At 38.3% G+C, this 27,695-nt stretch overlaps 1 non-coding gene across 1 annotated transcript; it reads left to right on the plus strand.

The window, feature by feature from the left end:
- The first annotated feature begins 8,756 nt into the window (after positions 1-8,756).
- On the plus strand, positions 8,757-8,828 carry TRNAC-ACA (transfer RNA cysteine (anticodon ACA)). Its single transcript has one exon. It is a non-coding gene; the product is annotated as a tRNA-Cys (tRNA).
- Positions 8,829-27,695: the final 18,867 nt, after the last annotated feature.

Genomic DNA, 27,695 nt, shown 5'->3' on the forward strand with positions numbered 1-27,695 from the left:
AGTAAAAAGGTTGGCTTAAAGGTCAACATTCAGAAAACTAAGATCATGGCATCTGGTCCCATCACTTCATGGCAAATGTATGGGGAAACAGTGGCTGACTTTATTTTCTTGGGCTCCAAAATCACTGCAGATGGTGATTGCAGCCATGAAATTAAAAGATGCTTACTCCTTGGAAGGAAAGTTATGACCAACCTAGACAGCATATTAAAAAGCAGAGACCTTTGCAAACAAAGGTCTGTCTAGTCAAGGCTATGGTTTTTCCAGTCATCATGTATGGATGTGGGAGTTGGACTATAAAGAAAGCTGAGCACTGAAGAATTGATGCTTTTTAGCTGTGGTGTTGGAAAAGACTCTTCAGAGTCCCTTGGACTGCAAGGAGATCCAACCAGTCCATCCTAAAGGAGATCAGTCCTGGGTATTCATTGGAAGGACTGATGCTGAAGCTGAAACTCCATACTTTGGCCACCTCATGCGAAGAGTTGATTCATTGGAAAAGACCCTGATGCTGGGAAGGATTGGGGGTAGGAGGAGAAGGGGACGACAGAGGATGAGATGGCTGGATGGCATCACCGACTCGATGGACATGAGTTTGAGTAATCTCAGGAGTTGGTGATGGACAGGGAGGCCTGGCGTGCTGTGATTCATGGGGTCACAAAGAGTCAGACATGACAGCAACTGAACTGAACTGAACTGATAAGTTATCTTAAATACCAATATTTAATATGTCCAATGTTGATATTAGTATGCCATAAAAAGAGATATTTCACTAAATACATCAGAAGAGGTAGTTATTATCCATAATTAATTTACAGTATTGAAATGTTTAACTAAATACATTTTTGTAATTTTTGACTTTAATATCACAGATATGTACTGATGTACATCATAAAAACCCAGTAAAAAGTAAATTATATAGAAAAAAAAGATCCAGGATGCTTCAGTTTAATGTATCTTCAAATAAGTTGATAATATGCAAGATTTTCTACTAAAAGTAATAAATAAAATCTAAAAACTTAAAAAAACCCTATGATTTTATGTGCACAATGAAAGTTAAATCAATAGTAGTTTGAAGAAGGCAATATAAATAAAGTTATAGACAGTTGTGTTACAGTATGGAAATAAAAAACAAACAGCAGAAACCTCTAGAAAATACTGATCTTAAATAAACATTGAAACTATCAGACACAAGGCACCATGCCATAGCAAAAATAATAATAAAAATTCCAGGTGAATATTACTAGGTAATGACTCACATCCAAAACTTTGAAAATTTAATGTCATAACTGTTAAGTGAAATGAGAAAACACATTTTAATTCATTCTATGAAACTTGGTGATTTTTGAGATTTGTGTTTATCAGTGTACCCTCAAAGAATTTCAATAATAGTATGCCATTTTAAAATACCCTTACTATCTTTTAAAAGCTATGTTGACTATATTTTAAATTATATTGTGCTAAACAAGTCAAGGATTTTTCTACTTTTTATAAATAAATTGATCTTGGTATAGCAGAATATTCCCAAAGTATATTTGAACTTGATATCTTAATAGACATGCATGCAAAAATTGTGTTTATTGGCATTACTATACATATTTTAGAGTCACAGTACACCACTGAGTTGGTGTTAAACTTCTTTACCACTGCCCTACCTGGAAAGTACAGAATAGACCTTAGGAAATTCTAATATCAGCAAGTGAATTTATGTATAATAATTTAATAAATACTCTTTTAAGTAGTATTAGATATTTTGTAATAGTCAACAAAACATCTATTAGGATTTTATTAGCTTTTTTTAACAAATGGAGAAAATGAGATCTAGACATTATACAACTTACCTACATTGTTGTGTAACCAAGTTTAAGACCCAGATTTTTATTCTCTGAGTTCTATCCTGATTGCTAGATTGTACTGACTTGTGGAAGTATGTGGTAATCAGTATTGCCATTTTAGAAAACTATAGATCAAAAGGAAAAAAAATGGCATTCTAAAGCCTTTTTGCTGGAGTTAAGTTATTCTTAATGAGTAAAGGAAGGAAAGCATAGGCTCAGTAAACTGAAGTGTAGAGTTTAAGTGTAGAGCATTTCTCAATGGAAGACTTGATGTCGATTACAAAAAAAAAAAAAAAAAAATTTTTTGTTTTCTAGGCCAACTAGAGGTCTCAGAAAGAAAACCGTGGAATCATATTTTGGGTAAACAGTGAGAAATGGTTCTAATCTATAAAATTTTGAGCGACCTTGCACTATCTCTCTCTGAGTCATATGATCGCACGTGAGCCCTGATGGCACAGTTGAGGGAACCTGAGCAACTGCGGCTTGAGTCCAAGTTAAAGCAAATGGAGAATTTAAAAATCATTAATCGGCTGGTTATTTCAAAAAATTGGTTACATTAAACTAAGAAAAGTTTTGCTTTAAACTCAAAAACCTTATCTTCATTATATATCAAAGGTTGGGGACTCCTTTATGACTGTTGGAAAAAAATATATATCTTAATGTTGGTGGAAATGGGGCTGTGATTAGAAAACATTGTTTCTGAGATAGCTTTTTGTCAAGAATAACAAGTGAATCAGACTTTGCTTGAAGTGATCAATGAAGTCCTAGTGATACAGTAAATAGTAAATACTAGTATGGTATCTTTATTCTATATTGTATTTATTGTTAGATTTATCCTGGAATCATTATACATATGTCCATATATATATATATATATATGGATATATATATATGTGAATATATGTATCATGTCTACAGTATTTGTCTGTTTCAATAAATATATTTTAATCCATATATATTTTATGTATTCTGTATGTAATACACATTCAGGTATATATTTTTCCTAGAAATCTTGCAGTCAGATATGAAAAGGAATGATATAAAATGTCTATATGAAAGTGAAATTGTTATGAAAACCATCAAAACATCTAAACATGCTCATATTACAGAATAACTAATTCATCTTTCACATATACATTACTTATTTTAAATTAATATTTATTTTATTATTATCCTGGAAATTTATTTTCAAGTTAAGTTGAATTTTTCTCCTCTGTATTATTCCTCAGCAGTTTAGCAAAGAGCTTGCCTTGGATTTAAGAACAAAATAATATGGACAGTATTCTGATTTGTGGATGAACTAGTTTGAGACAAAAATAGTATTCTAGCATTTACTAATTTGTGGTGAAGATTCTGCTAACACATCAGTGTTTCTTTCTCTTAAGATGAGAAATTTGGCTTCCCTGATGGCTCAGTCAGTAAAGAATCTTCCTGCTATGTAGGAGACCTCGGTTTGCTCCCTGATTGGAGAAGTTCCCCTGTAGAAGGAAATGGCAACCCACTCTAGTATTCTTGCCTGGAAAAAACCAAGGACAGAGGAGTCTGGCAGGCTACAATCCATGAGGTCACAAAGAGTCAGACATGACTCAGCAACTAAACCACCACGTTAATTTTGTTAGCTAAGGAAATTCCAAAATACACAGCCCTGAGTTAAATTACAGCACATTTGGTCATGGAACATGAGAAATTTTGTTTTGATCAAACAATATGAGAATTTCTATTAAATAATAAAAAATCTTTTTCAAAAATAATATATATTTGATGAACCATTTAATTTTTTTATGATTTCCCCAATTTTTTCTTTCTTTAATTGATTTACCTTTATTATTATTATTCTATGTTTTTGAGAAGTGTAGTGAAGTGAACGTCACTCAGTCATGTCCGACTCTTTGTGACCCCATGGGCTATACAGTCCATGGAATTCTCCAGGCCAGAATACTGGAGTGGGTAGCCTTTCCCTTCTCCAGGGGATCTTCCCAACCCAGGGATCGAACCCAGGTCTCCCACATTGTGAGCAGATTCTTTACCAGCTGAGCCACCAGGGTTGAAATTGAATCTTTTGTAGTTAAAGACTGAGATCATAGTTTTCAAACTTACTTCTGAAAATATGACTTTCAAGTTAAAAATTTGTCTCCAACTGTTTCCTGTATGTTTTATTAAAGTAGTTTAGTTTAGGGACTTCCCTGGTGACTCAGTGGTAAAGAATCTGCCTGCCAATGCAGGAGACTCAGAAGACATGGGTTCAATCTCTGGGTTAGGAAGATCTCCTGGAGAAGGGAATGGCAACCCATTCTAGTATACTTGCCTGTAGAATTCTGGGGAGAGAGCACATTTGGGCTGGATGAAGCACTTTCACAGCAGCACTTTTCAGTAACGTTTTGTGCAAAAATGGGCACAGTAAAGGACAGAAATAGTGTGGACCTAACAGAAGCAGAAGATGTTAAGAAGAGGTGACAAGAACACACAGAAACTATACAAAAAAGATCTTCATGACCCAGATAACCATAATGGTGTGATCAGTCACCTAGATCCAGACATCCTGGAATGTGAAGTTAAGTGGGACTTAGAAAGCATCACTATCAACAAAGTTCGTGGAGGTGATGGAATTCCAGTTGAGCTATTTCAAATCCTGAAAGATGATGCAGTGAAAGTGCTGCTCTCCATATGCCAGCAAATTTGGAAAATTCAGCAGTGGCCACAGGACTGGAAAAGGTCAGTTTTCATTCCAATCCCAAAGAAAGACAATGCCAAAGAATACCCAAACTACTGCACAATTGCACTCATCTCACAAGCTAGCAAAGTAATGCTCAAAATTCTCCAAGCCAGGGTTCAACAGTACATGAACCAATAACTTCCAGATGTTAAAGCTGGACTTAGAAAAGGCAGAGGAAACAGAGATCAAATTGCCAACATCTTTGGGGTCATTGAAAAAGCAAAGAGTTCCCAAAAAAACATCTACTTCTGCTTTATTGACTATGTCAAAGCCTTTGACTGTGTGGACCACAACAAACTCTGGAAAATTCTGAAAGAGATGGGAATACCACACCACCTGACCTGCCTCCTGAGAAGTCTGTATGCAGGCCAAGCAGCAACAGTTAGAACTGGATGTGGAACAACAGACTGGTTCCAAATCGGAAAAGGAGTATGTCAAGTCCGTATACTGCCACCCTGCTTATTTAACTTATATGCAGAATACATCATGTGAAATGCTGGGCTAGATGAAGCACAAGCTGGAATCAAGATTGCCAGGAGAAATATCAATAACCTCTGATATGCAGATGACATCACACTTATGGCAGAAAGTGAAGAACTAAAGAGCCTCTTGATGAACATGAAAGAGGAGAGTGAAAAAGTTGGCTTAAAACTCAACATTCAGAACTAAGATCATGACATCTGGTCCCATTGCTTCATGACAAATAAATGGGAAACAATGACAGACTTTTAGTTTTTTGAGCTCCAAAATCTCTGCAGATGGTGACAGCAGCCTTGAAATTAAAAGATGCTTGATCCTTGGAAGAATCTATCTATGACCAACCTAGGCAGCATATTGAAAAGCAGAAACATTATTTTGCCAACAAATGTCCATCTAGTCAACACTTTGGTTTTTCCAGTAGTCATGTGTGGATGTGAGAGTTGGACTATAAAAAAAGCTGAGTGCCAAATTGATGCTTTTGAACTGTGGTGTTGGAGAAGACTCTTGAGAGTCCCTTGGACTGCAAGAAGATCCAACCAATCCATCCTAAAGGAAATCAGTCCTGAATATTCATTGGAAGGACTGATGTGGAAGCTGAAACTCCAATACTTTGGCCACGTGATGTGAAGAACTGACTCATTGGAAAAGACCCTGATGCTGGGAAGGGTGGAAGGCAGGAGAAGAGGACAACAGTGGAAGAGATGGTTGGATGGTTTCATTGCCTCTGGAGATGAGTTTGAGTAAACTCTGGGAGTTGGTGATGGACAGGGAAGTTTGGCATGCTGCAGTACACAGGGTCTCAAAGAGTTGGCCATGACTGAGTGACTAAATTGAACTGAGCTGGAATTCTATCACCTCCATGAGCTTTGTTTATAGTGATTCTTTCTAAGTCCCACTTGACTTTGTACTCCATGATGTCTGGTGCTAGGTGAGTAATCAAACCATAGTGGTTATCTGGGTCATGAAGATCTTTTTTGTAAAGTTCTTCTGTGTATTCTTGCCATCTCTTCTTAATATCTCCTTTTTCTGCTAGGTCCATACCATTTCTGTCCTTTACTGTGACCATCTTTGCATGAAATATTCCCTTGGTATCTCTGATTTTCTTGAAGAGATCTCTACTCTTTCCCATTCTATTGTCTTCCTCTGTTTCTTCACATTGTTCTCTTAGGAAGGCTGTCATATCTCCTTGCTGTTCTTTGGACCTCTGCTTTCAGAAGGGTGCATCTTTCCTTTTCTCCTTTATTTTTTGCTTCTATTGTTTTCTCAGCTATTTGAAATGCCTCCTCAGACAACCATTTTGCCTTTTTGCTTTTTTTTTTTTCTGGAGAAGCTTTTGATCACCACTTCCTATACAATGTTACAAAACTCCATCCTTAATTCCTCAGGAGCTCTGTCTGTCAGATCTAATCCCTTGAATCCATTTGTCACTTCCACAGTATAATCGTAAGGGGTTTATTTAGGTCATACCTGAATGACCTAATTGTTTTCCCTACTTTCTTCAATTTAAATCTGAATTTTGCAATAAGGAGTTCATGATCTGAGCCACAATCAGCTCCCATTCTTGTTTTTGCTGACTGTATAGAGCTTCTCCATCTTGGCTGCAAAGAGTATAATCAGTCTGATTTTGGTTTTGACCTTCTGGTAATGTCCATGTTTAGAGATGTCTAAGAAAATGCATTCTATGTGACTACTAGTATGATAAAGAAATTAGGTTAGATTATTTCAGACTTAATTTAATTACTATCTTACTCTGAATTTCCCCCATGCAGTAAACCTTCCCTTCCCAGATTTCAGTTCCTCCCAGTAGATTTAGAAAAGAAAACTAACATGAAACCTACCAAGTTGAGTCCTGCTTCTCTTTTTGAACCAATAGAATTCCTTCTCTTTCACATGTGAATAATTTTTCAAAATTATTTGAAATTTTTCAAAATCAGTAGTGTTTAATTCTCATGAATTAATACAGGAATGAATTTGGGAAATGAGTTAGGTCAGTGATTGCCAATAACTTCAATGTAGATCATTGACACTATATGTCTTATAAATATATATATATATACACACACATACATATCCATAACATTTTCATAATTTTTGCAGTTTTTGCAGGCCACAGATTTCAAGATATACTATTGCCTTAAAAAATTTTTGGGGTGAATTAGTATGCAAATATGTTAATAAAATCTGTGAATTTACACACATATTTAGGGTATACTGAACAATGAGATAAGTACCAGGGCTTTAATTCTCAGAATTACAAACTTTGTATCCTCAAATTTTTTATAGGTCAAGAAAAAAGTTCTGATTGTAGAATATTGACTTTTAAAAAATAATGCTTTCTTTAATAGGTAGGTAAAATTGAAATCAAGTGTTTTGGAAATTGGGCAACTTCTTTTTGCTTCTAGTTTTGTGCTGTTTGAATTTTTTTGTGCTTCGTTCTTAAGGCCATAATTGGGGTGAAAAGTTAAGATCTGAGAAAATTTCTGATGGTATCATTTTCATTTCTGACATTTTGTAGTTAAGTGATATAAATGATGTAAAATTCAGAGGAAGATGTCTTTGTCATGGTTCCAAGGTTGTGGAACTCTCTGTTCCTGCAGTTCTAAGGCTTAATATAAGAGCATTTAGGAAGAAATTCAAAAGAGAGTTATTCATTGGTATTTTGCATCTACTAAGCCAAGCTAATTCTTATTTTGGCTTAGACTTTGCCTATATAAAGACATAGGATTTACAGATCTAATTTATGTGGAAGTAAAATACATATCCATTTACAATGATATGTGTATATATATATATATACACACACATATATATGTACATATCATATGTATATATTTATATATAATAAAGTAAGATATGTTTCAATATTTATACATTTCTAGTATAACACATTCAAATTTACAAAATATGATGCTCATTTAACTGGGATTGATAGAGTCTAGACTTTTAAATTGAAGGTGTATTTTCTTCTCTTAGATGTTCTTATTAGTATCAATGGATTCATATGGACCATGCTGATTAATAAGCAAAGCAAACAGTTAAGAAGATGATCAATACAATTATTTTCACTTCTAAATAAATACAATTTATTTCACTTGGATAAACTTCTATTATTTTTCACATTTATTTTGTTCAAAAACCAGTACAGAAATGTAATATATTACAAATTTCAGAGAGTAGTCATTTATTTTTGCTTAAACTAACAATGATCTCAGTAAACAAATACAAAAAGAAAACATGCTTTTTATCCTGCTTTAAGAGGCAGTATAATGGCTGTGGGTTCCAGAAATAGATAGATGTCCAAGTGCAAATCCCAGCTTCACTGTTTACTAGATTTGAAGATTTGACTTTGATACTTATAACTCATTTTTAATGCCTCAGTATCCTACACAGTAAAAGCAGGAATCTACCTCACAGGGATGAGGTTAGGAGTAAATAAGTTCATTTCTACAAAGCATTTGCAAAAAGCTATACCTAAAATAAGCATTCAATGAATATTAATGTTTATTACATTATTCATCTTTAAGGAGAATATACATTCATTCATTTATATACTCTGCAAATATAAATAAGCTTCAGTTATGTAAGCATATCATTTGATATTGAGAGTATAAAGGCAGTTTAGTCTAGGTTCTTTTTTTCCTAGAAAACTTTATCTGAATTCACTAGAAATATACATGAATGTATATAAAGAAGCTGTAAGTATTTGAAGCCCCTTCATGACTTACTTTGGGACTTCCCTAGTGGCTCAGATGGTAAAGCATCTGCCTACAATGCAGGAGACCCAGGTTCAATCCCTGGGTTGGGAAGATCCTTGGAGAAGGAAATGGCAGCCCACTCCAGTACTCTTGCCTGGAAAATCCCATGGACAGAGGAGCCTGGTAGGCTAGTCCATGGGGTCACAAAGAGTTGGACACAACTGAGCAACTTCACTTCACTTCATGAATTACAGCCTTATCATGGTGAAGGGGCTTGCATAACTCAATGAAGCTATGAGCCATGCCATGCAGTGCCATCCTGTCTTGGTGGGTCTAGAAGAGTTCTAACAAAACATGGCCCATGAAAGAAGAATTAGCAAACCACTGCAGTATTCTTGCTAAAAGAACCCCATAAGCACTAGAAAAAGAAAAAAAGACATGACACCAGAAGATGAGCCCCCATAGGTCAGAAGGTTTCCAGTATGCTACTGGGAAGAGTGGAGGGTGATTACAAATAGCTCAAGAAAAGAATGAAGTCTCTGGGCCAAAGCAGAAACAATGTTCAGTTGTGGATGTGTCTAATGGCAAAAGTAAAATCAATGCTATAAAGAACATTACTGCATAGGAACCTGGAATGTTAGGTGAATGTATCAAGGTAAGTTGGATGTGATCAAGCAGGAGATGACAAGATTGAACATCAACATCTTAGCAACCAGTGAACTAAAATGGAAATGGAACAATTTAATTCAGATGACCATTATATCTATATTACTGTGGGTAAGAATCCCTTAGAAGAAAGAATATTCCTCATAATCTGAGTCTGAAATGCAGTACTTGGGTGCAATCTCAAAAATGACAGAATGATTTAAATTTGTTTCAAGGCAAACCTTTCAGCATCACGGTAATCCAAGTCTAATCCAGAGCCCCAACCTCTGATGCCAAAGAAGCTGAATTTGAATAGTTCTATGAAGACCTACAAGACCTTCTAGAACTAATGCCAAAGGGGGGGGGGGGGGGGAAGATGTCCTTTTCATCATAGTGGATTGGAATGCAAAAGCAGGAAGTCAAAAGATACCTGGAGTAATAGACAAGTTTGGCATTGGTTTACAAAATGAAGCAGGGCAAAGGTTAACAGAGTTTTGTCAAGAGAACACACTGGTCATAACAAACACCCTTTTCCCACAATACGAGACACATCTCTATACATGGACATCATTAAATGGTGAATACCAAAGTCAGATTGATTGTATTCTTTGCAGGCAAAGATGGAGATCCTCTGTATAGTCAACAATAACAAGACCCAGAGCTGAATGTGGCTTAGATCATGAGCTCTTCATTGCTTCAACTGAAGAACATAGGGAAAACCACTTGGCCATTCAGGTATGAACTAAATCAAATCTCCTAGGATTATACAGTAGAGGTGACAAGTAGTTTCAAGGGACTAGATCTAATAAATAGAGTTCCTAAAGAACTATGGATGAAGTTTTATAACACTGTACAGGAGATAGTGACCAAAACCATCCCAAAGAAGAAGACATGCAAAAGGCAAAGTTATTGTCTGAGGACACTAAAAGTAACTGAGGAATGAAGAGAATCCAAAGACAAAGGAGGAAGGAAAAGGTATACGCAACTGAATGCAGAGTCCCAGGTAGTGTGGTGAGATAAGAAGGATTTCTTCAATTAACATTGCAAAGAAACAGAGGAAAACAATACGATAAGAAAGACTAGAGGTCTCTTCAAGAAAATTGGAGATACCAGGGGAAGATGTCATGCAAGGATCAGCACCATAAAGGGCAGAAGCAGCAAGAATCTAACAGAAGCAGAATATACTAAGAAGAGGTAGCAAGAGTACTACACAGAAGAACTCTAGAAGAAAGGTCTTAATGACTCAGATAACCAGGATGATGTGGTCACTCACCTGAAGCCTGATATATTGGAATATTACTCAGCCATTAAAAAGAATTCATTTGAATCAGTTCTAAAGAGATGGATGAAACTGGAGCCCATTATACAGAGTGAAGTAAGCCAGAAAGATAAACACCAATACAGTATACTAACGCATATATATGGAATTTAAAAAGATGGTAACAATAACCCTATATTCAAAACAGAAAAAGAGACACAGATGTACAGAACAGACTTTTAGACTCTGTGGGAGAAGGCGAGGGTGGGATGTTCTGAGAGAACAGCACTGAAACAAGTATACTATCAAGTGTGAAACAGATCACCAGCCCAGGTTGGATGCATGAGACAAGTACCTAGGGCTGGTGCACTGGGAAGACCCAGAGGGATGGGATGGGGAGGGAGGCGGGACGGGGGATCGGGATGGGGAACACATGTAAATCCATGGCTGATTCATATAAATGTATGGCAAAAACCACTACAATATTGTAAAGTAATTAGCTTCTGACTAATAAAAACAAATGGAAAAAAAAATAAATAAAATGACTTAAGATAATTAAAAAAAAAAAAAGATATATTGGATTGTGAGTCAAGTGGGCCTTAGGAAGCATTACTGCAAATGGAGTTCATGGAGTTGATGGAATTCCAGCTGAGCTATTTAAAATCCTAAAAGTTGATGCCATTAAAGTGCTACACTCAGTAGGTCAGCAAATTTGGAAAACTCAGCTATGGCCACAGAACTGGGAAAGGTCAATTTTCACTCCAGTCGCAAAGAAAGGCAATGCCAAAGAATCTTCAAACTACCATACAATTGCACTCGTTTCACATGCTATCAAAGCAATGCTCAAAATCCTTCAAGCTAAGTTCTGAGAACTTCCAGATTTATAAGCTGGATTTAGAAAAGGCAGAGGAACCAGAGACCAAATTGCCTTGGATCATAGAAAAAGTAAGATAATTGTAAAATAAAAATCTACTTTTGCTTCATTGACTACACTAAACCCTCTGACAGTGTCTATTAGAGAAAAAAAAAAAAAAAAAACTGGAAAATTCTTAAAAGAGAATTCTTAAAGAGAATATCAGAAAATTCTTTAAGAGACTACTAGACCAACTTACCTCTTCTGAGAAAAATATATGCAGATTAAGAAGCAACAGTTAGAACTGGACATGGAACCACTGACTGGTCCCAGATTTTGCAAGGAGTATTTCAAGGTTGTATATTGTCATCATGCTTATTTAACCTATATACAGAGTATATCATGCGGAATGCCAGGCTGAATGAATCACAAGTTGAAATCAAGATTGCTGGTAGAAATATCAACAACCTCAGATAGGGGAAAAGATAGAAACAGTGACAAACTTTATTTTCTTTGTCTCCAAAATCACTGCAGACAATGACGTCAGCCATGAAATTAAAAAACACTTGCTCATTGGAAAAAAAGCTATGACAAACCTAGTTATCGTTGTTCCGTCACCCAGTCATGTCTGACTCTTTATGACCCCATGGACTGCAGCACGCCAGGCCTCCCTGTCTCTCACCATGTTCCAAAGTTTGCCCAAGTTCTTTTTCATTGTATTGGTGATACTTTCCAGCCCTCTAATTCTCTGATGCCCTCTTCTCCTGTCCTCGATCTTTCCCAGCATCAGGGACTTTTCCAGTGAGTCATCTGTTCACATTAAACAACCAAAATACTGGAGCTTCAGCTTCAGCATCAGTATTTCCAGTGAATATTCAGGGTTGATCTCCCTTAAGTTTGACTGGTTTGATCTCCTTGCTGTCCAAAGGACTTTAAGGTGTCTTCTCCAGCACGACAGTTCTAAGGCATCTGCCTTCTTTATGGTCTAGTTCTCACAACTGTACATGACCACTGGGAAGACCATAGCCTTGACTATATGGACCTTTGTCAGCAGTGTAATGTCTCTGCTTTTCAATACACTGCCTAGGTTTGTCATCGCTTATTTGCCAAGAAGCAGTTGTCTTCTGATATCATGGCTGCAGTCATAGTGTGCAGTGATGTTTTTAGAGCCTAAGAAGAGAAAATCTGTCACTACTCCCATCTTTTCTCTTTCTATTTGCCATGCAGTAATGGGGCTAGGTGCCATGATCTTAGTTTTTTTAATATTTAATCTTAAGCCAGCTCTTTCATTCTCCTCCTTCACCCTCACCAAGAGGCTCTTTAGTTGCTCTAAAGATAAACCTAGACAGCATATTAAAAAACAGAGATATCCCTTTGCCAATAAAAGTCTGTATATTCAGAGCTGTGTTTTTTCCAATAGTCATGTACAGATGTGAGAGTTGGACCATAAGGAAGGCTGAGCTGAGAACCGAATAATTGATACTTTCTAATTGTGGTACTTGAGAAGACTCTTTAGAGTCCTTTGAACTGCAAGGATATCAAACCAGTCAGTCTTAAAGGATATCAACCCTGAATATTCACTGAAAGAACAGATGCTGAACCTGAAGCTCCAATACTTTGACCATCTGATGTAAAGAGCCGACTCATTGGAAAAGACCCTGATGCTGGGAAAGATTGAAGGCAAAAGGAGAAGAGGGAAATAGAGAATGAGATGGTTAGATAGCATCACTGTCTCATTGGGCATGGATTTGAGAAAACTCCTGGAGATAGTGGAGAAAGAAGTAGCCGGCATGTTGGCAGTCAATGGGGTGACAAAGAGTCGGACAGAACTTAACACTGAACAACAATGAAGTATTTGAAGGTGCATGAAATAGCCAATATTAAAGTAACTGAATAACTTTTGGTTTGAGGAGTGGGGATGAAATGCAATGCACCTGAGGTTATCACTACACCCGGGAGCTGAGACTAATGCTCTACGAGTCAGTGCCATTACAGTGTCAGTACTGCTATTTCTGGGGAGCTTGTAACAACAAAGCCCTTGAATAATTTCTCTTAACTGTCCATTCTTTATCCCTTCAAACTTCATAGTTTCAGAATGGAACATCTGATTGACTGAGGTAACGAGCCTAAGCTTTCACAATCAAAGTATTAGGAATATACTATTATTTTCTGCTGAATTAGAACAAATAGAAATAAAACTAGTGTTTTTAAGATAGTGCTGGAGGTATAAATATAGAGGTGTGAGTTCTTTTGTGAGCATCAAGAGTATATGAAATATTTCTAACTGGGACAAAGATCATTTCCTATGAAGCAAGTCTTAAGCGTAATACATATATAGTTGTAGAAGTGGATTCAGAAGGTGTGCTATGCAAGAGAGAGTGGGTTATCAAAGCAAGATTTAGATGCAAACTATGCTGTGGCTGCCTGTAATTGAATATAGCTATTTTCACTAGATTCAGATGTGGAATGTGTGTGTGTGTGTGTGTGTGTGTGTGTGTGTGTGTGTGCGCTCATTCATACACTAAGGATGCGAGTATTTGTGTGATGATGGTTGCACATGACATGTTAGTTAGCAAAACCAAAAAAAAAAAGTGTGTGTGCAGATAAAAGACAGACTTTATCCTAAACTTTTGAGAAGGTGTTAAAAATTTTATAGATGGCACACATCAAAAGAGATAAGTTAGTAGCATCATTCAGTTATTAAGTTGGAGAACAAATTTAAGCATAGAAGGATAGAGGAATAGTCCATGGAAAGAAATGGCACGTCTTTGAAAGATAACAAATGCAAAAAAAATTAAAGAAAATTTTAGTAAAAAATATATTTTCAGATTTGGTTTATATGACTTTAATAATCAGTTTATGCTAGCCATTAGAAAATCAGAGGCATTCATAGTTTTGCGGCTTGGGAATCAACAGAATTGTGTCAATTAAGAAAGAAACAGAAAAGCATGTTTCCCGAGAATGTTCAGTTTGGAAAATGTCGAGACTAGCTCGACAAGCAGGGTTTCTGAAAGCGCAGCAAGAGATTGAGAAACGAGACACAAGAATTCAGAGAAAAGCAACGATCAGGGGACCAACACCGCTCCAAGGTGAAGGTGCAGAAATCCAAGCCAGCTTTATTATACTTTCAGCCGTGAATGAAAGACTATGAGGGGAGTTAAACTATAACTCATGTGGCCTTCAGGGCCAAAGAACACAATGATCTTTAACCATTGAGTAATTAGGAAAACGTAATCAATAACAAATCAGTAACTAAGACTAATATTCTTATCTATAGATTTTCCACCAGATACATAAAACAAGTGACTCTTAGACGCCAGTTGAGAAACAGGATCATATCTTGTTTTCAAGATTATGAACTGTTCCCTCTGGACTTGTTCCAAGAGTCTCATGCCATATAGCATCCAGTTTATCAATAATTATAAATTTCCCTTGCGGCCCTTGCCAGGGTCTGTTTTTCTTTTATTCTTCCTGTCTCCTACAGAAAATTTTGAGTTTAGATATTTATTGGCTAGAAAAGTTGCATATAGAGGCACAAAACAAAGAATAACTTCTTGCCCTAGAAAAATGCATGTTTATAAATCAGTAGCATGTGAGAGATCATTTAAATCCTCCTCCAGTTGACCCTTCAGTGAATATCCCACTGGCAAGTGAGCCCAAAGGAGGCTGTCCGCAAAGATCAGCCTCCCTCCTGGGTTGGCTCCCAGGCTCAATGCAGAGAACAGAAATGTTGAGAATGGCTTGTGACTAAGGACAAATGCAAATGGGCTTGCCCAGATACCGGCTTGCCATCCAGACGAGTTACTACCCATACAATCACCAATTACCTCCTCTCTGAGGACACAATTTCAGAGTAATCCAAGGCTCTCCTTTTCCTCATTGTCTCCCGTATCTGTGTACTAATTATCTATGATCACAGAACATCCAGACGCCAGACACTTCTTGTTATCCACAACAAACACTCATTTCCAGGAATCATAATCCTTCATCTGTGTTATTAATGTTACATCCTAGCTGGTCAGCCTGCATACACTTAATTGCCAGTCAAGCAGTGTGTTTGTTCCTTCCCCTTCCCCTAGGGCAATTCAAATCATGTATCTTTCATTTAAAAGATCTCTCAGAGCTTTAACTCCTATCTAAAGTAAAAGCCAAAGTCCTCAGTTTGTTCATTTATTTATTTATCAGCCTATTTACTTTTGGTGGTCTATAAGCTGTCTGCTTCTACAATACCAACCAGTACCATTCTCCTTGTTATCTACAGTTCAGCCGCATTTGCTTTTTCTTTCTTTCCTCCAACTATTCTGATCTCTTTCTGCCTTAGTATCTCTAAGCTTGCTGATTGCTTTCTTCTTGGCGTTCTCTCCCTGTGTCCTTCCTTGTAAGGGTCACTTCTTATCCAGCTGGTCTGTGTTCTAATATCTCTTTCTTGACACATTTCTTTAAATCCCCTTCCAAAACAATCTCATCCCATTCCATTTACTCTGTTTTCTTCACTCTAATTATTTTCTGCATAGCACATCATTATATGAAATAATATGTACTATATGTTTACTGGTTTAATGTATACTATACTCTGCATTGCTCACTGCTGAATACCAGAATTTACAACAATGTTTGAAACATAATAGGGACTTATTTGATATTTATCTTGGTAAATGAATGCATGATAATCATCACAGATGCCTTACTGGCAGGCAGATTGAAGCTGAACCAGTGACTATTTGCTTGATGCTGTTTGATATTAAACATAAATAGAACACTATTTGAGTAGTTTTTTAATGAAATAGTAATTAGAGAGTAACAGGAACAGAGGATGCACTTGTTTTGATCTTGCTCTCTTCCAAACCTGAACACTCACTCTTTACTCCTGATTTGCTCAATATATTATGTGATGTGCTTACAGTCTGGCACTTAACACACTTAACTTGAATCAGGAGTCCTATCTATGTATTAGAATGACCTAAATAACAAATTATAACCAATAAATAAATGCATATAATGTGGTTATAACATATAATTTATATTTGTACCTGACAAGTTTCCTCTGAGTGGCTAAGATTGCATTTGAAAACAAAGAATTAAAAAAATTTACCTGAAATACTTTTACACTATGATCATACTAACCACTTTGATGATCTATTAATTTATAGTTTAAAAGGGAGCACGAGATTAAGAATATAAAACGGAATGAGGCTTAGGGATGTAAAACGATGGAGGATACAGAGGTCACCAGGGTCTGTGACTTGCACTCTGTTTACTGCTGCCTGAAATGGATTTCCTACGTGTGTTCACTTGTGTTCAAGACGTTCTTGTGTCAGTTATCACCATGTAGCCACTGGAATGCTCCCCGGAGAGAGATAATATTTTCTAACCTTGATATGTGGGCCTTCATAAGCAGGCAGATGTGTCTGTTTAATTTGTAATATTTAGGAGTAGAATCAGTTCAAGTTACTGATACATCTATTTTCTAAAGACAGTAGTACACATTTTTGTTGCAGAGAATCGTTAAAAGTATGTTCTTGTGGAAGGAAGAAAATAAAAAACTCCTAACCATGAAATAAGGTACTTTGAATGTGCATTTCAGAGCACTGCAGATAATGAGTTCAGATTGGAAAAGCTCTGAAGGTTCAGTGCACACAGCTAAGAGAAAGTGTCTGAAGGTTTACAGGAATTAAAGAGAGTTATCAATACTTTCACCTTCTCCTATGAAGCAGAATATTCTCACCCCAAATTCTATTTTCATATCTGATTTTGGTCTTGGAGTAGAAGTTGTCTTCTGATTAATTGGGCACTGAACAGTCTTAATTTGCAGGTAACTATTAATACTTGTGACCTGAAACAACAGACTGCCAGATATTTTTCCACTGAAGATGAGTATATTCAGGATCAGCAGAGAATGGTAGTTCGGGGCCAATAACCATGATGAGCCATGTGCAAGACCCCCTATGGCAACAGAAGGCGAATAGTTTTCTTGGGAGGTAGAGAAAGCTGTAAGTTCTGGTAAACAGTGTGTATTCTGATGCTCATGTTTGTGAGGCGAGCAGAAGTAACACAGCTTAGATTAGGAGTAGGCCTTCCTACTATCAGGTAGCTTTCGCTTAACAATGACCACTGTTTGCCAATTAGGACCAATTAGCTTTCACCAATGTTTGCCAATTAGGAAATTAGGAACGGGGCGGAGACCCCCAGGAAAGTCCCGCCCGCGCAAAAGTATTGACCAATGAAATTGTTTTGCAAACGTGTAACCAATCCGATTCCCACTCTATAAATTTGTGTAACAGGTTGGGCTCGGGGCTCTCTGACCCGCACCACTGCGTTGGTTGCGGCGGGGAGTCCTGACTCGAGTCAGTAATAAACTTCCCTTCCTGCGAGTTGCATTGTCTCGGAAGCCTTCTCTCTTCCCGCTCGGGGATTCGGACATCGGGCATAACAATGTTGTCTGGCTGTTTGTGGTCCCTTGGACTGTAGCCCGCCAGACTCCTCTGTCCATGTCCTCCTCCGTCCATGGAATTCTTCCAGCAAGAATACTGAAGTACTGTAGTAGGTTGACATTTCCTCCGGAGGATCTTTCCCGCTCAAGGATTGAACCACAGTCTCTTAGGTCTCCTGCATTGGTCGGTGGATTCTTTACAACTCGCGCCACCTGGAGTCCGTGGCTTTTCATTGGCTGTGTCTCAGCCCGGAAAGAAGAGTCTTTCTTTCCCTGTGGGAATTTTGAGTCCGTTGAGGGTTCCCTGTTCTGATCTCCCAAGTCGAATTGAGGTTTCTGTTTATTAATGTTTTATGTTTTCTTCTTTTGATCAAATTCTCTCTGGGAAACCTTGCTGATTAGGTGTCAGGTGTTCTAGTTTCAGCTCCTTTCTCTCCTTCAAAAGGGAAGGGCCTTCCGTAGGTGCAGTGTCTCACATTGGAGAAAAAGTGCACAGATTGAAAACCTGTTAAGATCACATTCAGGTGACAAGGGAGAGAACTTTCAGGCACTTTCTAACTAATGCTCAATATCGTAGACATTGGAAATCATCTGAATGTTTATGTTGTTATCAATGATTAGGAGAGAATCATCCAGCTAGTCTTTGGAAAGCTGTCTCATCTGATGTGACTAGTTTCCATTTGAGAAATATTTGTTTTTCAGTTACCAGATGATATGCAGTTCTAGTCAGGGTTTATGCTTTCTTTAGTTGTGTCATGTGAATCCAAGTTTCTCTTTCTTAGAGTTGAGTGGCACAGGTTTTGTTAGCTGTACTTGATAAGGGCTTTTTCAACAGGGTTGAAAAAAGTTCTTGAGGGTTTTTTTTTTTTTTTCCCCCAATAGATAAAATCTCCAGAGTATAAGGTATGAAGATTAAGACCTTCATCTACTGAGGATACATTCTGAAAATATTGCTCTACCAAAACATGGTTATTTGTCTTATAAACAATTAGGTCTTTGCAGCATTGGAGTATCTCTCATTTTGTTAGTGTGAGTTAAAAAAGCCAGTGCCATGTACATTGAGTATCCTCTGTCTCAAAGAATGAGTGTTTATAGTTTAAAAAGTGTAGATTTGAGATTTAGAAGAACCAACAGCAATAATTTTGACCAACGTATTTGGAAGGCTTCTACAAAGTATTCCAAGTGAGTCTTAATAATGTCATTATTGCATTAGGCTAAAGCAGAGGATTTAGAATGGTTGGCACAGTGAAAGTGTTGTAAAACTGGCCAAACAGTGCAGATTGGTCGAAGGATCCTGGCCAGTGAAGTGGGTTACTTGATCACTGTGGAGTTTAAGAGGAGTTCCCCAAGTAGGAATAATCTTTACCAATAGGACCTTAGCCGCAGAAGAAGCAGTGGTCTATCTATAAGGGAAGGCTTCAGTCCAAGGTGAAAACACAGACCGTGACTAAAACATATTTGTGTCCGTTAGACAAAGGAAGTTGGTAAATACATTTACCAGAACTTCAGTGGTCCATTAAGCATTTTAAATGACTGGAAGCAGTTTTCCCTGGTTGTGCTTCAGACAAGTGGACAAGTGACATAGGCGATATTTGCAGCCTTGATAATGTTTCCCTACCAATATTGATGTATGAAGGTTACCATTTTGTCAATAGACTATTTGATGAATGTACAAGTGGTTAAGAGTGGGAACTTTAGTCTCTGGTAAGACTGGGTTGTTATTTGGTCCAAACCAGAGCTTTCTCTGTCATGCCAATAGTTGTTGAATTCCCAGTCTTGGTTTTCCTTTTCTGAGGCCAATCGTTGGACTTCTTCAGCCAGTGTTTCTAAATGATTATTTGGAGAAATAGCCCTTTGGACCATAACAGAGGTTTGGCTACTGTTGATCCCTTTAAAAGTAGCATTCCTTGCAGAAATATTAGCAAGGTGATTACCCCTAGTTCTTGTAGAATCAAGTTTAGAATGCCCTTGAATCTTATTAATTGTAGCTAAAGCAGTTGTTAAAAGTATTGCATCCAATAAATCCTGAACATTAGGGCCATTTTTAATTGTATTTCCCCTGGAAGTAAGAAAGACCTGTTGCTTCCACAATATTCCAAAATCATAAGCTACTCTAAAAGCATATCGACTATCAGTATGAATGTTGGGAATTTTGTTCTTGGCTAAAATATAAGCTCATATAAGAGTATATTTCAACCTGTTGTGATGAAGTAGTATTACATAGAGATGCTTTCTCAAAAACACCAAAACAAGTTGTAATAGCATCCACTGGACACTATTTACCATTGTCACTTTAAATAAGAAGTGTCATTCATTTTACAAAAGGCTTTTGTTAGTCATGAGGATCTGATGTCACCATGAAGGGATTTAGTGCTTCTCTAGATAGGAGGACATGCAGGGATTGAGATCATAAAATCTCTCCCTAAAAACATCCAACTATCTAAAGACCCATCCAGCCAGATCCCCTGGAGCACAGAGTGCCTCACTCCACCTTGAACTCCCTCCAGGGTTGTTGAGGGTTAACAGCTATAGCAGCATAGGGTCCGGTCTCCAGAGAGGCAGATGACAAATGCCGTTGTTGTTCTGTCATTGGCAATGCTCTGATTAAGTGCCAGTTTGTAGTTGACAAGGAAGTGTTTGTACTGTCTCTAAGGTGAGGGGTGCACCCTCATGCCATACAGTCCCGTTGCTGCCTGTAATACCCTGTGGGTTGACACTGGTCCTTGTGTTTTTGGATGAGTACCCAACAGCAGTCCTTTCCTTTTCACTTACAAACAGGAAAAAAGGGACTTGGCCATTGTGATGCCAAAGGACAGGTGAATTAATCTGATTCTCCTTTAAGGCCTTGACGTCTCTGTCATCTTGTTTTTTCCTATAAAATTGGGATGGGGTTATTATTGTTGAGTAAAGCGTATAGAGATTTGCCCGTAAGAGAAAAATTTGGAATCTAATTTCAGCAGTAACCAACTGGCCTGAGAAAATCTCACTGCTGTCACTTAGTTTTTGGGTTTTAGGATGCCATGGAATCTGTCTGGATATAGGTGTATCCCTTGTTCTGATATCTGATGCCCTAAATACTGAACCTGAGTTTGGGAAGATTATATAGTTCTCTTGGTGTCCTTATGTCCCTTTAAGGCTAAAAGCTTTAGCAACAGGATGCTGTCTTCCTGTGAGGAAGCTTGAGAAAGAGAGCAAAGAAGTAAATCATCCACATATTGCAACAAAGTAGAACCTCTAGGGACCTTCAGGTCATTCAGATCAACCTTCAGGATTTTCAAGAAATAAGGACTGACAGTACAACACTGAGGAATTACTGTTCAGGTGAATTTATTTTCTTCCCAAGTGAAGGCAAAACGGCTATTGACTATCTTCATCAACTGGAATACTAAAGGATCTACTGCATAAATCAATTATAGGAGAGAATTTGCTCTCAGCATGAATGGGTGTTAGTAACCCATGAGGGTTAGGAGCAACAAGGTATCCAGACAAGTGATGTTGTTTATCACACTGAAGTATTGGGCAAACCTCTACCCTTGGCCCTTAGGTTTTCTCACTGATATAATAGAGGTGTTTCAGGGCTAGTATAGGGGGTCATGAGACCTGGAGGCTTCTTTCACGGGCTCTATGACTTTTAGGGCTTCTTGACTTACAGGATATTGGTTAATTTGGAGAAGAGGTTTGGAGGGGCCTATTTAAATTTTGCTGGGAGTTGACTGTGAATTTTTCCAACATTAGTTGGAGATTTTGCCCATAAGGAAAGTGATAGCTGATTCAAAAGGGACAAATGATCAGTGTTGCCAGAATCTGTTCTAGTACCATCAGAGATGGAACAAATGAAAAATGTCAGAGGGTCATTTAATTCACCTACTGGTTACTTTGATGACTGCTTTTAATGCTGAGAATTAGTTCCTTCTCTGAGGAGAAAGAAATTCCAACATGATAATTCTCTAAGAAGTCTCAGCCTAATAAATGTACAGGGGCAGAGGAACTAAGGAAACAGAGTGAGTATATATCTCAAAGGGAAGGCCTAAATAAAAGGGACTAGAGTGGAAGACAAGAACCTCTTAAGGATCATTAGAGATTGCCACGAACTCCAGAGCAGGAGCTGTGTCACAGTAGCAGGGTTGAGCACTAAGAGTGTGGCTCCAGTGTCAATGAGGACTGGAGGAGATTCCTCCCCAATATGGAGAAAATTTTCCCCAAGTTGATCAGGAGGAAGGATTGGTTGTCCCTTATAGTTCCTTATAACTCCATCATTAGGGAGAACTTTGGCAAGTCCAGCTAGAGAGCTGCTGCTGCTGCTGCTAAGTCACTTCAGTCGTGTCCGACTCTATGCGACCCCATAGACGGCAGCCCACCAGGCTCCGCCGTCCCTGGGATTCTCCCGGAAAGAACAATGGAGTGGGTTGCTATTTCCTTCTCCAATGCATGAAAGTGAAAAGTGAAAGTGAAGTCGCTTAGTCGTGTGTTCAGGACCCCATGAACTGTAGCCTACCAGGCTCCTCCGTCCATGGGATTTTCCAGGCAAGAGTACTGGAGTGGGTTGCCATTGCCTTCTCCAAGCTAGAGAGCTGAAGGTGCCTAAAGCGCTAAAAATTGTTAAGATATCCTTTCTAATGTTTCAGTTCTTTGCAATACTAGCAGAAAGGAGTTGGGGTTTGGTTTTGTCTCAGAATCTTCATTTGCTAGGGCTTAAAATTAAGAAGTCTGGGACTTCTGTGGTAGCGCAGTGGATATGAATCTGCCTACTAATGCAGGATACACAGGTTCGACCCCTGGTCCAGGAAGATTCCACATGCCATGGAGCAACTGAGCCCATGCATCACGTCTACTGAGCCCACACTCTAGAGCCTGAGAACCACAAGTCCTGAGACCCTGTGTCACAACCACTGAAGCCTGTGCGCCTAGAGCCTGTGCTCCACAAGAGAAGCCACTACAACGAGAAGTGCATGAACGACAAGTAGAGAGTGGCCCCCGCTTGCCGCAGCTAGAGAAAACCTGCATGCAGCAATGAAGACCCAGCACAGCCAAAAATAATTTTAAAAAATTGGCACTTTGTGCATTTCAAAAAAAAAAGATTAAGAAGTTTTATGGTCCTTCTGTAATCACAGGTGACTCATCTGGAGTGCAAGAGAACTGCTTTGCCTGATTACTAGATTCCCATTCCATTCTGGTCCTTTTTACTAGAAGGGAAAGGTCCCAGTTCAACCCCATTAATAATATACAGTTAAATCTACTCAAGTGGAATCAACATGTAAAGGAAACTAGAATTTCCTTTACAAACAGTCTGAAGTTCATTGTAAAAATTATAAATAGGTTCATCAGATTTTTGTGTGCACACTTGAGTTCCATTCTAATCAACAAACTTTGGAAAAGCCTTAAGAACTGCTCAGTGAAATTGCCTAGCAGTTGCCTGAATGTGATTATATAATAAGTTAGTAGTCTTGTCTCCCAGGTGTAATTCTAGAGACCTTTCAGGACTTTACCAGTTAGCAGTTTTCATCCAATGCTGGCCCTAGCCTTCCCCAACAAGCATATGGATTAGCTATTACAAGTCAGGGAAACCAGGTTGATAAGTTTGGATGACTATATTAAAATCCTTAGCAAATCTATGAAGATTTTTGGTTACTTTAGGAAAATCTTTGACTATGGCTCACAGTTCAGCTTTAGTCCAAAAAGTATAAAAAAAGTAAAATTAAGCCTCTGGATCCTTAGAAGTCTTAATTTTAAGGGTTGGGTTCTGACAAGTCAGAGTGAGTCTGACACTCCCAGAGGAAAAGGGAGTGAGGAGAGTTTCAGAGAAAAGGGGAAGTTTGGCAAGAGAATTTGTATGGGAAATTTGTGAATGTGTTGGAGGTGTAGGCACTGTAGAGGGAAGGAAGAAGATGTGCTATATAGGCTGAGTATGGTCAGGGGATGCTGAGAGAAACAGGATTGTACCAGTGATAGAGTATGAGACAAAGAAGCCAAGGAAGAAGAGCCTGAAACTTTAAGGGTCATCTTATCACTCTTTAGTCCTTTGTTTGCCTGTTAATTTTTAAAACAGTATTTTACATAGGCAATTTAGACCTCTGATAAGGCTAGGAAGCTTCAAAATATTAATCAGAATAAACATTTCACTCAGTTCTGGAAATTGTTGAGCTCTTGTAGTCCAGTACAGTTTTAAGTAAATTAAATTTGGGTATTTCAGAAGTCCCCCATGATGGCCATTGATATTCTAAATTGCCTTTGGTCAGTTTGGTCCATTCATCTTGAAATGTACCTGAGGAAGGGCCATGTTTTTACACATAAAATTGACCAGCTTCCCTTGATGCAGAGGGAGTGATGCTCCCTCAAGACACTTAGATCCTGAGATGCCAATTCCTGAAGGTCTTTCCTCTAGAGCAAAGAACAATTTTCAAATAACTTAAATAGTTTACTGCACAAATGGCTTAATTTGAACAGCTTACAACCATCTGAACCAGTCTTAAGAAGACAGCTTGGTCCCAGAGGAGCCAGGCCAAATGCTTTTTTTTTTTCCTGACAGTTTCCAGAAGACAGCCTTTCCAAAGAAATTGGCCAAAGGCTGAAGAAAATTGGCATTGTTTCAGAGAAACAACCCCCTGTTCCAGAAGGAATGGGTTGAAGACTAGCCAACTTCAGTGAAACAATTTGATCTCCCATCAGACCAAAGTGCCGAAAGAGTATTCATATACAAAACAAGGCCTTAACCAGAAAGATGAAACTTTTAAAAAGATCCTGAGTAAACCTGGAGAGCTTCAAACATAAAGAGCATGTAAACTTGCTCAGGTCCAAGAAAAAGAATACTTTCAAACTCCAGGGTTTTATGAATTAAGCCATACAGTGGGCTCAGTAATGATCACTGAGATCATCACTCAGTGATCTCAGTGATGCTTTATTGTGACTGTGCTGCTAAGTATGGTTATCATCTTGATTTTACATACTTTCATCAGCCTTTTTGGAGAAAGAAATGGCAACCCACTCCAGTATTCTTGCCTGGAGAATCTCATGGACAAAGGAGCCTGGTGGGCTACAGTCCATGGGGTCGCAAAGAGTCAGACATGACTGAGCGACTAACGTACACACACACACAATGGGCTCAGTTATGGGTACCTCACCTGTTGGCTCACCAACCCCGGAGCCATTGGGAATCATCCTTGGTCCCCCTATGAGCCACCAAAATACTGATCACAGACAAAGAGACCTCCAGGTATTTCTCCAGCAAAATGGATTTATTCAGGATCAGCAGAGAATTGCAGTTTGGGGTCTACAAGCCATGGCGAGCCATGTGCAATCCACCACATGTCAAAAGAAGAAGAATACTCTTTAGAAGGGAAAAGGAAGTTGGAGGGAATAAGAAACAGTCCATGACTTTTTATTGGCTGAGTACTTGACAGGGAAGAAGAGGAATCTCTTCTGCTGGTGGACTCTGCCGTCTTTGCAGATTATGAGCGCTCCTCCTTCTGATATCCCAGTTCTACTTGTTTGAGGTTTCTGTTTATTATTTACAATGTCTTAAAAATCAAGTTAATATATCTTGTTATTCTCTCTTCTACTTACTGGTAGATATGTACATTATAGTTAGTCATCTCCTTCTTCCCAACCCCATCCTCACCTCTCTCTTTTAGAAATGGTACCCTGTATAGTGAGAGGCCTGGTGATACCTTATGGTCAATGATGCCAAATTCTTGATCACCAAAGAAAATTTAACTTTGGGACCAGGAAACAGGCTTGATCACTCAGAGCTTTTGTGCGGCAGAAGTTTTATTACAGTGAAAAAGGACAGAGAAAACGTCTGACATAGGCATCAGAAGGGGGACAGAGAATGCAGGTCTTAGCAAGACCTTATATATTTTACCAGACCCACTCCCACAACATAACATCTTAAATTAACAAGATTAGAACTAACAATAGAAAAGTCTTACTAGACCCACTCCTACAACAAGATTAGTCAGAAGGTTCCTGTAAAGAAGGAGAAACATGTCATCAAGCAGAATACATTGTTGTTATATACTCATTATATATACATTGTTGTTATATAATCAAATAATCAAGACAAAGGAATGTAGGGGAAAAAAAATGTCCTTTTCTCCTCTTCAAGCGCCTCAGATCCCTTTCTCCTCCTCAAGGGTCCTGGACCCCTTTCTCCTCCTTGAGGGCCCTGGAATCCTTATCAACTTACTAAGAATTAACTCACTCACTGGGACATATAGAGGCCATGTAACCTAGGCCAGCTCAATACTAAGCTTGCTAAACTCGTGCCAAATCTGTTAAACTCATGCTGCCCCATGATGTTCATCTGATTCTATTCATCTGCCATTTTCTCCCTATTCTAGCTACTTGTTCTCACAATAGTTTTGTAAATATTCCCTGAGATTTAAGGGAAAGGCAATAAGAAACAAAAAGATGTGAGTTTCCTGGACTGAGACATTTTTCAATAGTAGTGTAAGTATATTTGATATGTTTTCATAGAATTTTTCCTTCCTGTCAATCTCTGTAGTATATTTTTGGCAATATCTAGATTAAGGTGCAGAGTTGCTAAAATCTAGCCTTGGCGAAGACCCTTCACTGAAATCACAGATAAAACTTGGACAAATAAAAACTACTAAGGTTAACTTTGTGTTTTCTTTACTCAACAGAGGACTCAAAAAATGCAAAAGGAGTTTGTGGTACTGCAGTCCTCTGATATATACTTCTCAAACAACCATCTGATTTATATTGGACTTATTTTACCAATGAAGGCTGGCAGAATATACCACCCCCAAATATGTTGCTCTGGCATGTTGACCCTTTTGAGTTAAATGCACTTGGAAAACAGAAAATGCAAGAACACTGTGATTTTTCTTCTTTTTCTTAAGAAAAGGAGATGAATTGCCCATGTGAAAGCTGTCCTTCCCATGTAGTTGAGCAGGACCCTGCGGGGTCTTCCAGGGACAGAACCCCTACCCCCCCATAGCATGTCCTCCACCTGCATCTTGTATGTAGAAAAACTTTAGCATCCTAAGTCTTCCCTGAGTTACAAAGGATAAATTTAATCAGAGAAGTGAGAAAAGTGAGAGAAGTGAACAGGAAGAAAGGAAAACAAGCAAGCAAGACAAAATAATAATAGTTTAGCCATTAACCAAAGTCAAGGACCTTTAGTTCCTCCTCAGCAGGTATAGATAATGTTCTAAGCCATATCCTTTGAGCTGTTTCTCAGAAACTAAAACTGCTGCCAGATGGAAGAAGTTAGATATATGCTGCCTACAAGTGCATGGACCCCAGACTTGTGAAGCCAGAAGGTTGACTCCCAATTACCTCACTACCAACCAATCAGAAGAACGTCCATGAACTGATCATATACACCTCAGTCTTTCTCCCTCAGTTCAATTCAGTCACTTAGTCATGTCTGACTCTCTGTGACCCCATGGACTGCAGCATGCCAGGCTTCCCTGTCCATCACCAACTCCCAGAGCCTGCTCAAATTCATGTCCATTGAATCGGTGATGCCATCCCACCATCTCTTCTTCTGTCATCCTTCTCCCTCACCTTGTCTTTAAGAACTTTTCACTGAAAGCCACTGGGGAGTTGAGCTTTTAAGCTCCAGCTTCATGGACTTCTTGCTTGGTGCCCTGCAATAAAGGCTACACTTTCCTTCACCACTACCTGGTGTCAGAAGATTGGCCCTACTGTGCACAGGCGAACAGACCCGTTTGGTCACACCTGTACTGGAAGAAAAATAACATCCTTATCATCATAAATAAGAAGGTGAGCCCAAAAGGATTCTATACAAACATCTTGTTAAAATAATTG

This window comes from Muntiacus reevesi, chromosome 11 (genome assembly GCF_963930625.1).
Source record: "Muntiacus reevesi chromosome 11, mMunRee1.1, whole genome shotgun sequence".
Taxonomy (NCBI): Eukaryota; Metazoa; Chordata; class Mammalia; order Artiodactyla; family Cervidae; genus Muntiacus; species Muntiacus reevesi.